The sequence below is a fragment of the Gymnoscopelus braueri genome, assembly GCF_963280865.1.
Source record: "Gymnoscopelus braueri genome assembly, chromosome: 8".
Classification (NCBI taxonomy): domain Eukaryota; kingdom Metazoa; phylum Chordata; class Actinopteri; order Myctophiformes; family Myctophidae; genus Gymnoscopelus; species Gymnoscopelus braueri.
In genome coordinates, this window is record NC_137609.1 from 19,472,055 (window position 1) to 19,484,284 (window position 12,230).

Consider the following 12,230-nt stretch of genomic DNA (forward strand, 5'->3'; position numbering starts at 1 on the left):
CAGGACTTTTACTTAATTTCTTCCATTGCTCTGGTTTTAAACAACATGACAGTTATAAGGGGATGGTGAATATCTAATAGACAATGTTCAGCAGTGACACATCAAAACAACATCTTTAAGTGGGTGTAATATGACACAGTAATGGGGGAACGTCATTCAGTAGCGGTTTATAATGCCACACATTGACAGCTTCTGCTGAATTCCTTCACATCAAGCCATATATTATGGGTTCCACATTTTTAGAGTCAAGGCTGTGGAGGGTCTTCAAAGAAGTCCAAGCCTGCGAACACAGTGACTGCCTGGTTCTACTTTGTGGTTGGTAGAACATAATAATACCAGAAGTTTAGAACTTTCTATGAAGAAATGATTGACTACGGCAGAAGTCACGTCCTCCTGCATACCTTCTGCATTCTTGTCAAATTGTGACATCCAACCAATCACAGTAAATATTAAATAATAACGCTACTATAGATGAAGCTGCTTAGCCTACTACTGGCCTACTATTTAAGTATTCAACATCCATGCCGCTTTTTAATGATTATCCGTCTAATGAAAGGGATCTAACAAATAAGAGCAATTAGAGTGGCAACGCATTAAAATGAATTATGGTAATACACTGTATATTGTCATGTGAGGATATGTGATATGTTGGAAAAGTCTTGGATATAATTAGCCTACCGAATGTTCAGAAATACTAATACTAACACATACCAATAGAGCAGGCCTAGTTTGAATGTCTTTCAGAAGAGAAAGTGGATCTAAGTATTGATGCTTGTAAAATGCTAAATAAATATGGTTGTGTTTTGTCTATTTATTTATTTATTTTATCTTAAGCTGCATCTCTGTATGTTTCTCTGTACCATTAGTGCCACCACTGTGCGGTCTGAAAATACCTGATCTACAAGCTCGGCTATTTTCAACTGGCAACACCGTCGTACGACAAAATATAAATCAGGCTTAATGTGGCGGTATATGCTGGGGGGGCACTAACCCGTGGCTCTCATTTGCAGCCTTTAATAGTCGTCTATATTATACTCTAATCTGACTGATCCCAATTTAATGTCGCTCCCTCAGCCACACGCGCTAGGAATACTGAAGAGGAAGGTCACGTGCACAGTGGGCGGGCTTCAATATCATTAAATGTGTCTGTGGAGACAGAGAATGAGATTGAGACATGGAGAGAGGTGGAGAGAGGGGGGGAGAGAGAGAGAGATAGAGAAAGAGAGAATGAGATTGAGACATGGAGAGAGGTGGAGAGAGGGGGAGGGAGAGAGAGAGAGAGAGAGAGAGAGAGAGAGAGAGATAGAGAGAGAGAGAGAATGAGATTGAGAGAGAGGTGGAGGGAGGGAGGGAGAGAGAGAGGGAGGGCTGTTGGGAGGGAGAGAGAGAGAGAGAGAAAGAGAGAGAATATGTTTGCATATAGGAGGGTGAAAAGGGGGGGGGGTATAACTGCCAAAACAACCCCATTAGCACATACAGAGTTTTATTTTATTGTTATTGCCACGTCACGCCACGTCACCTCACGTCACGCCACGTCACCTCACGCCACGCCACGCCACGCCACGTCACGTCACGTCACGTCACGTCACGTCACGTCACGTCACGTCACGTCACGTCACGTCACGTCACGTCACGTCACGTCACGTCACGTCACGTCACGCGCACACGCGCACACACGCACGCAGATGCCTTGGCATTGGGGGTAAGACTAGTAGTGTGCACACCTTTATTGGTTGGTTAGTACCCTCACAGCTAAGTCTACCATACAGAAGAAACACCAATAGTCAAGCAATCCTCCATGTTACTGTAATTCAATGGGTGTACAAACATAACCAAATTGACCCATAAGTGTCCATTTGGTTACATTTATACACAAATGGATACAGTAGATTAACACTGAGGATTTCATTGTGCATACTGTATAGTCTTTGTACAGTATCAAAATTATATATTTTTTAAATAGAGCATGACATTGATATATTTGCTCAGTGAATGTAAATGCACCCAAGAAATATTCATAGCACATTATCTCTCTCTCACAAAACATAATGCATTCACAAAAAAGGTCAATCAGCATTTTCAACAGCTCCGTTCCATTTAGATAATATAGGTTTTCAAAATACAAGTTTGCAATTTCATACTCAATTTGCATGTATACATTCTGTAAATAAAATTATATCCGACCTTCTAAACAGAACCTCTCCTGCTCTGTTCATGTTGAATTAAATTAAATTCCAAACTGAACAACCATCCTCTAAAAGAAATGTTGAACTGTACAATATACAGTATGATGTATCAACCCCCAAGATGTAATAATTACTATGTTAATAGTACTAATAATAAGCTGCTGCTCTTGTCTGAGTGCAATAAGGTTATGGTTATGTTTTTTTGCTATTGACAAATGGGAGACAATGTCACCCATTTATTATTTTTATGTATGTATTTATTGATTGATTGATTGATTTATTTATGTATGTGGCAACCATAAGTCTAGGCATGTCCCATTTTGTATTTCCCAGTATTCTACTGTATATGGGATTCTTTCTTTCTTTCTTTAAAGATTTATCTTTGTTATTTGTAGAGACAGGAAACCAAGGCCATGAATGAGGAGAGAAATGGGGGTCGGTTTTGAACCTGAGTCTTCACGCTGCCAAGGAGCATAGGATCTTGGGCACTAACTAGCTGAGCCACCAGGCACCCCCACGGTAGAATTCAATTTACCTCCATTTAAAGGAAAATGTGCAGGAAAGAAGAGGACAACCGGGGCAAAAATCTGTTGAATCAGTCTTGAATAAATTAATATTTAATTGCGTTTTCCCAATTCGTAATCAGTAATTTATGTATTTATGTCATGGAATGGAAACACCTTATATAAGCGTCTCTGAAATGTGTGAAGTTGTTATAAATTATTACATGAATCGCTCATTGAAGGATGTGATAGCAAACATGATGTGGCCTTTATCATTGTTTTGTGTAAACCCCATACAAAGAAAACTATACAATGATGATAATTAAAATGCTATTGGTATTGAGAAACTTCATTTGTTTGCAATGTTTTGGCATTGAGATAAGATGATGTTTACCAGTGTGTATGTGTACAGTAAGAACACTATTCTACACAGAGAGAAGGATTGAGTGAAAACACACACTTTCTGTATTGCTGAGGGGCTTTCTCACAGCAGTTCAACTAGAAGAATATGGCAAAAAAAATTGAAACATTACCTCTTATCCTTCATTGACCGGGGTCCCCCAGGGGTCTATCCTTGGCCCCCTCCTTTTTTTTCACCTAAAATAGCCAATCTACTGTACATATTTTCTTTACTGTACAATTTTTTCTTTTTGATTTCTAACTGTTTATATGATGTTTTGCACAGTATTGTATATTTGTCTGTCATTAAATGTTTCGATGAGTTGCGTACAAAGGACCCCAATTTATACAAGCCATAGGCTTTCTTGGGTTTAAAATTCTCTTAGCAGACCTTGTATTGAACTGTACTTTCCTGTGCCTTTTTTTTTAGCAAACTGCTAATAAAGTATTCAATCAATCAATCAATCAAATGTAATCAATAAATCAATATATAAAAGCTCACTGTAGATCTCACATTTTCACCGAATGTGCACCTATTATAACCTGCCCAGAATAAGGACGCTGGGATTCAAGTGTTTTAAAAAATCGTATGATATGAGAGACAATATTAAGAGATTTTATTTTAATCGTTTTACTTGACGCTGAATAAAGGATGCACAAGCCTAACATCTAATGATAAATGCAATTGGTGTTTCACATTGAGGAGGACATATACCACTGGGCTCAGTCAGCCTTCACCGGCATGAGGCAAGGTGAAAACACTAGCCTAGGGTGGTTTGCGTGACCTTTATACAGGAAAATCAGGATTAGGGTAGATGGAGTGTGCAGTGGCATGCATTTTTATGAACGTGAACGCAGCGATGGTACCATGGTGCATGTTTGTTCAGCCTCTCTATCTGCTTGCAGCCACTGTACTTGTGAGCCCCCCCGACGTTGGGTGCCAAATGCGTCAGGTTCTATCTGCAGTGCGACGGAGTGGAGATTGCCGACTGGGGGATCATTACAAGGGCCATAAAAGAGCGATTTACAGGACGACCAGCAAGTGGGGAGTCAGCACATGCCCCCCCCCCCCCCCCCCAACCACCATCACCACCACCACCCTGTCGCTCTGTGCCACGGTGGGTCGCCAACAAAATGGTCCAAAATGGCGAATCAAATGCCAGCGGGGTACATGATGACTTAAACATGAAGGCTGTGTGTGTGGATCCTGTCCTCTCGATATAAGAGATAAAGAGCACTTGTTTTTCATTGTGGACAGAGGCATCACACCATGAAAGCATGATAACAAAGAATACTAACATGTTTTAGATTTTGTTTTTTTAATACATACATAAATAAATAATTAAATACAAAGTCTTCCATGTCAGGAAAATAGTACACAGTACATGATGACACAACGGTATCTGAAACAATCTCTCCAGTCCAGTGATCACACTAACACGTTGGTCCTCAGTGGAAGCAGTGGTGTTGGTCCCACCAACTTTGTCGTAACCCCAGTTTTGCAATAACCTTGCAGACCACCCAGAGGCTGCAGAGGGAGACGGGGTGTGTGAGGGGGTTGAATGGGAACATGTTTATGTGCGTGTGTGTGTGTGTGTGTGTGTGTGTGTGTGTGTGTGTGTGTGTGTGTGTGTGTGTGTGTGTGTGTGTGTGTGTGTGTGTGCGCGTGTGTGTGTGTGTGTGTGTGTGTGTGTGTGTGTGTGTGTGTGTGTGTGTGTCTGTGTGCATGTCTGCGTGTGTGGGTCTCTTTCCCAGCGTGCTCCCCACTGTTTGCCGTCCTAATCACGGCTGCTGTACGCTCCTATAGTATATTAGGACTCAGTTTGTGGTGAAGTCATGCTGTGCTTGCTCCTGACAAGCACCCCCCCCCCCCCCCCCCCCCACCCCCTTCCCCCAGGCTACATGTCTGACGCGCACCCCGCACAATAGAACACAGACACAGACACACACACAATACAGGTAAAGATGTCTTTGCTGTCGGGCAGAAACCGTGTATCTCCATGTTTACGTTTGTTTAAATGTTTTTTTTTAATGCCCTACTACTTCATCATACAAGACTGTCACACAAAAAGAGTGAAAATAGCCGATCTACAAGCTCACAACGTGTCGCATCGCGATGCTTTGTGAGCTTTTAGATCAGCTATTTTCAATTCAAAATAATAATAAAAAGGAACGGTTTGGAACATAACATGAGGTTTCCAAACGACAGTGACGATATACAATCCATACAACCTAACAAACAAAATGCGTGGCTGTGCACAAACATATACACACACAAAGACAAACCCCCCAGTGCGTATCTTATTAAATTCTGCCTCCATTTCTCTCACTATGCCCCCCCCAGGTTATCCATAACCTGCAATGCAGGATGAATGGTCCTGGTGCACATGCTGTACACTCTGTATACGTGCCAGGCTGAGCTACAGTACACGACCCTGCTGTCTTTGTCTTTATTCTCTTCTTTCACTGTGTTGAAATACAGTACAGTATATAATACCCCCATATTGGAGGATTTTGTGCCAGAAGCGCCCAGAAGAGAAGATTTGTTACAGATTGTGTCAATTATTCCCCCGCATAAATATATATATTTAAAAGCAGTTCTATAAGCTCATAACACGTCACACACAAAATGATAAAATAGGGTAAAAGATGTAAAGAAATATTGAGATGCTATATTAACTCATTTTGCTGGGGACCCGCTGGAACCCTTTCAAGGACCCCTGGGGGTACCCGGACCCCACTTGGAGAGCCATTGGAATAATGGTACAAGATTTTGCAGGTATGAACTAGGAAGCTTTCCTCTCGGCTCCACTGGCTGACAAGCTTTGGAAGACAACATTGAACGTATGCTGTGGTCTGTGCAAAAAGTCGGCCACAAAACGTGGACTTCCTTTCTCATCCAAAAGTCAAGCAGTGAGGAAACTCATAAAAGCAAATATCTGAAAGAAACAAGCCAATAAACCACTTGAGCTTTGACACAGTTTCCTGCATTCGGCGGCGGCTGAGCAGCAACACATGCCGCCCTCTTAAAAAGGAGGAGTTGCAGGCTGTTTTTATGCCTGTCAAACACAGAGCTGTCCAGGCTGTTTTTATGCCTGTCAAACACAGAGCTGTCCAGGCTGTTTTTATGCCTGTCAAACACAGAGCTGTCCAGGCTGTTTTTATGCCTGTCAAACACAGAGCTGTCCAGGCTGTTGGAAGTGCGGCATACAGTAATGGTCAACAACATGTTGTGATGGCTGGTAGACTTTATGGTGCGTTACCGTAGACGGGCACGCAAGCAAGTGTCCCCGATGCCATTCGGGAGCCTGATGAATTCAAAGATCATATCATGTGGAGCTTGAGATCCACATGGGAACATTGTGTTTTTATGTGGATCTCAGACTTCATCTTGCTAGCCAATGACATCAATAGTCTACGACGTATCTATGATGTCACTATGATGTCACTATGACGTATCTATGATGTATTTATGATGTATCTATGATGTCACTAAGAAGTATCTATGATGTATCTACAGTATGATGTATCCATGATGTCACTATGATGTAACTATGACTTATCTATGATGTCACTATGATGTATCTATGATGTGTATATGATGTAACTATGATGCATCTATGATGCATCTATGATGTATCTATGATGTCTCTATGATGTCTCTATGATGTATGACTCCAATTTCGGGCACGGTTTCACTTTCAGACAGATCCAAGCCCTATAGACCGCCGAAGTCTGACGTCATTTACACATCCTTTGTTTGTCTACCTGGTTCGCAGTTTTCCACCCCCGTTCTGAATCCCATAGACGTATTTAATATCGCGTCAAATAAGAACTGTGTTCCAAAAATAAACAAATGACCCCGGCGTGTTGACTCTTATGGATATGACGCATCAACTGACGGTGAGAAAACGCTAATGTTACTTCCGCCGAATTAGTTACATTTTCGCCAGAAACAGACTGTATCAAATATAAGTGACTGACTATCATAAACGATACAGAACCTCCTCCCTGACAATAACGCCGACACGCAGTGTTTATTTTTGGACCACAATTCTTATATGAGACGATTCTAAGATGACCCAATGTTATTCTCCATAGAGAAATTACTTCCGCAAACCTGGGGATGAACAAGTCACGTCAGGACTTCGGTGCTCTATTGCCTTCTATTATAACGTTGCTGTCGGGCAGAAGCCTCTTATCTCCATATTCTAACTTTCAGGTTTTTTTTCATAAATTAATGCCCTACTTGCTCATACTACAGTGTTAAACAAAACTATCACGCGTTTTGAGCTTGTCGATCTGCTACTTTTGCTATTTTTGAATTTGAATATGAAGTAACAGTTTTGGACACACAGTATGAGGTTTCCACCCGACAGAGACGATAAAATGTAAGTCAAATAAAACAATCGATTAAAGAAAACATGTGGTACTTCTGTGGCCTACTGGCAGCGTGCACAAGAAATGTAGCACTGATCGTCGGGAGGTTTGCAAGATTAGCTTCGGAAAAATACAAAGACAGACACCTTGACCGATTATAGAGGCCACATAAGATGTACAAGTACAGCACAACGTGAGAGCCTATGTTTAGATATGGTCAAATGTGCAGGATACTGTGTACTGCATGTGATGTTGTTTCCCTTACAGAGCTGCACCTCCAAATCATCATGTTATGAATGCTCTCCACAACTGGTACATAATATAAGCAGCCAAGTTTCTCATGCTCAGTTTCAATTTCTGTATGCGTTAAGGAGTCAGTGTCAACAATGTTAACCTCCTTAGAAATACATGCATACTGTATATCGTCTCTGTCGGCTGGAAACCTCATATGTCCAAAACTGTTACTTTTCAGGATTCAAATAAAAAAATTGCTAAAGTAGCAGATCTACAAGCTCGAAACGCGGCGCTTGCAGATCGGCTACTTTTGATACTTTCGTGTGACGCTGTAGTCTGGCGTTAATTTACGGGGGAAAAAAGCTAAAAGTTAGAATATGGAGATGGAGATAAGGGGTTTCTGCCTGACAGCAACGATAAGCAGCCAAGTTTCAATTTCTGTATGCGTTAAAGAGCCAGTCAGTGTCAGCAAGCATGTTAACCTCCTTACAAATACATGCATATACACTCAAATCCAGTCTCAATGCAAAGTGCTCAGGCTGACCAGCGTGAGAAGAGGCTTTCAGCAGGAGCCCTACTGTGGTGACGAGTGAATGATAATATGTCCCAGTGGGAGATTTACATTACAACATTGGTCTGTTTGTACAAGGATCTTGCCACTGTCAAAGAACTGGAGAAATCCTACTCCTTTAACCACAAACCCTCTAATCTTAGCAGAACAGACCTGAGTTGCAACTGTACTTGGACCGCTATTTTCCGTCGACACCAAATCACTTCGCCAGAAATAGCAGATCTACAAGCTGTAGGCCGGCTATTTTGGGCGAATGAGATTTTTCAGATTTGTTTTCGTCCTTGAATGCTTGGAACAGTTTGTTAGCCATGCAGAAGTTTAACATATTCCACGAAATTATGCAGTTGGAATGAGGACTTCACCGGAGGACTGACGCTAACAAGGTCAGGCTCCTTCTTCATCTGATTTCATAACATCTTTACATCTTGTAAAAGCATCGAGCACTTGACTCAAACACACTCATAAAAAGCCTGGTCTTTAAAACGGCATGTTCTGGTACACTCTGTCCTGTAGGCAAAACCGCGTCAGAACTGTTACAAGGATGTGTTCACCCAAAGACTATGAGAAATGTGTCTGACTAAAAAAAGGTAGCCTACTGCATGATTCCATTTAGATACAAGCCCATCTTCTAGCTGTGAATTGGATATAATAATCAACATGAATAACAAAACCTTTACCAGGTACCTAATAAGATGGAGGTTCTTCAAATGCCACAACTCATTAGGATTTACCTTATTGCATTCCACTATTAATAAATAAGTCGGCAGAGAGTTGAAGACAGACAACATACTAGAATCTCCATACAATGTTGCCATTCCAGGAATTAGTGAAAAGAACATCAAAAGTCCATAACAGAATTCATGAGCAGGAGAAGCTACAGAGGTACGTATCAGCTCTCTCCATGCTCAACTACTTCGAAAAATTTGTCCCCCCCCATATCGTTGCTGTCAGGTGGAAACCTTGTACAAAATTGTTACTTTTCAGGAAATGGTAAAAAAGAAAAGAAAAAAAGAACCTGTGTTCCAATTGATCCAATGCAGTAATTATTTATTTATTCACAAGCTCTTGTTAATACTTTTCATTGGTTCAATTATTTATAAAACCCACAGACACACTTAACCACTTCTTAAAGTAGTAAAAACAAAATCTACAAGCGTCAAAATGCGACATGTTGTGAGCTTGCAGATCTGCTTTTTCACTACTTTTGTGTGACACTGTTTTACCACAAAGTAGGGCATTAATTTACCCAAAAAAATAATTGTATGAATTTTTATAATATGGAAATACAAGGTCTCTGACTGACAGCAACGATATGAACCGATGGTGTGCCAAGGCAGGGAGGTTTGGAATGAGAATGTATGTTTCCCTATAGCCAATCTACAAGCTCACTGGGCATCACAAAGAGATTTGCTGTAAAGCAAAAATAATATAGGATCTAGTATAGAGCCCTGGGGACCACGGTCAACTAAGTATAAAGGTTTAAGTGGTTAAGTTAAATTCAATTGCTACTGTAGCCTACAGTATATTATAAACAATTTATATATAAACAAGGAATTTATTTTCCTTTCTTTCTGTCTTAGTGGTTGTTTCGTGACACATGGTTAGCCTCCTTTCTCCAAGCTCTAAAATGGTTGAAATATTTTAAACAGGAAAGACAGCTGACCTGTGGCCCAGGGTGTCTACCATAAAACACGTCAAAACGCTTGTAGATCTGCTATTTTCAGCAGATGTTCGAACGCCTGTTATGACATGCCCCGGGATGCTAGGGTTCAAGTGGTAAATTGAGGGGCCGTGATCACATACTCCTTAACCGCTCAAACTCCAAACTGGACATGAGTTGGCTCTGTACTTGGAATGCGTTGTGAGCTTGTAGATCGGCTATTTTTGGCAAACATTCCCCCCAGAATAGGGATGCTGGGGTTCAAATGGTTAAATAGCCATTATAAAGAAAACATGTTTTGGTAACTAATATTAAATGAATAATACCAGGTTTCTTGTTAACCAATAAGCTTGCTTCTATCCACAAAATGCATTATTTTAATCCACCAGACCTCTCTATAGTGCAAGGCAGATGTCTGCATCTGTACAGTGTACCCACTGCAAGGTGAGTTCAGTTTGTGTCTGAGCTGCTCCGCTTCTCTTCTCCATCCTGTGTGTGTAGTGTACTGCGTTGTGTACTGTGCGCGCGTATGTGTGTGTGTGTGTGTGTGTGCGTGCGTGCGTGCGTGCGTGTGTGTGTGTGTGTGTGTGTGTGTGTGTGTGTGTGTGTGTGCGTGTGTGCCGTGTGTGCGTGTGCGAGTGCATGCGTGCGTGTCAGGGAGGGAGGAGGGAGAGTGTTCCAAAAAGCCTGTGTGGATCTAGGCGGCTGATTTGGAACCCCCACCCCCACCATCACCACCACCCGCAGCCCCTCCAAAGATGGCTGCTCACATCAAAGGGAGCCTTGTATCTCAGAGGATTTCAGAAATTCAGCCGCAGGCTTGGTGAGGACTTTACAGCAGCGCGCCTCAGGGCTGAGCACAGGGGCTCGCACCTACTCAGACAGTAGTGGCGGATGCCCGCAGGGGGAACCCGAGGAGCCAGGGCAGAGAGCCGAGCACAGAGTGCAGTGTCATCACTGCCGGCCTGAGTGTGGGTTGGTAAGGCAGCTTGTGTGTCTCTTTCGGTGAGACAAACTAGCGTCCCATGCCGGGGGACTGCTGGAGCGATTAAGAATGCCTGTATTTTGAATAATTTACTTCATAAATAGATAATACTGGCTCATTATAAGCGGGCATCAATATTCTAACGATAAGCTGAAGGAGGAGTGAGGTGTTTTTTTCTCTCCAAATTGGTGTTTGGTTTTCAGTTGCCAGTGACTTTCAAAGTGATTCTTTTTTAAGCCCCAAATTATGCTGTAGGAGAGGAAGTTTTGATACAAATGTATAGTAATGGTAACAAATCAAACAGAAGACCTTCTCTGATTAGAAAAAATAAACTGAAAATAAACTAAATATGAAAGTGTATGTAAATGACCCATGGTAAAAATGTATGTTAACGTAAACATTTGTGGGACATTTTTCCAAAATCCTCAATGATATTCTTATTATTCTTCACTTGCTGTCAAATCTTAGATTTGGATGTGGGGTGGATTTCTATTCAGAATACTCAAACAGTGCACAACAGGTGATTTGTATGTTAATCCCATCCAGGCAGTTTAAGACAAACAGCACTAATTATTTGCAGCTACAGTACTACTCTGCCCGGGAGTGCTTGTGGCAAATGAGGCAGAAAATGAAGTGGTTTCGGCTTCTTAAAGGTGCAGTAAGTGATATATACGTATATATTCTTTGTTAAAATAAGTGTTAAATAGCTCTATATTCTGATAGTAATTATGTCGAGTGTTTGTTCAATTACAGGCGTCTAACTGTCTCTCCAGCTCTTTAATAAACAGAAAGTTGCCAATTTCAACCAATCAGAAAAGAGAACCCATTTGTCAGCTTCAATTGTATAGTGTTTCAGTACCAATTTTGTATGCTTACATCTTTGTATTATAACTGTAATTGTTTATCCTGCATCCTAAATTATTCTCTCTCCTGATTAGATCGAATTGGTATCCTGACCTGAAAATGCATTTTCTGTTTAGAGCTGGAGAGACAGGGAGGCCCCTGTTACTGAACAAACACTCTATATCTATTGATTACTATCAAGAATATAGAGCTTTTACTTCTTAACAAAAAACTGTTTTAAACACGATTCAGATTTACTTCACTAGATTTGACTAAAGCAAGCAAATAAAGCAAACAATTTGCTTTAATTTTTAATAATGTCTAAATGACTGATCTAAAGTAAAATAATAAAATCTAAAATATCATTCCTACAACCGTAGCACACTTGCAGTCGTAACCATAGTCTAAACCTAACCATACTGTAGTCTAGCACTAACTCTCATAGCAGTTGCAGGAGTAGGAGTAGGAG

General features: G+C 41.2%; 1 protein-coding gene across 3 annotated transcripts in view; it reads right to left on the reverse strand.

Annotated features, from left to right (window-relative positions):
* Window positions 1-12,230, reverse strand: part of LOC308091179 (homeobox protein PKNOX2-like) — a 90,195-nt gene that overhangs the window by 20,981 nt on the left and 56,984 nt on the right. The window lies entirely within an intron of this gene.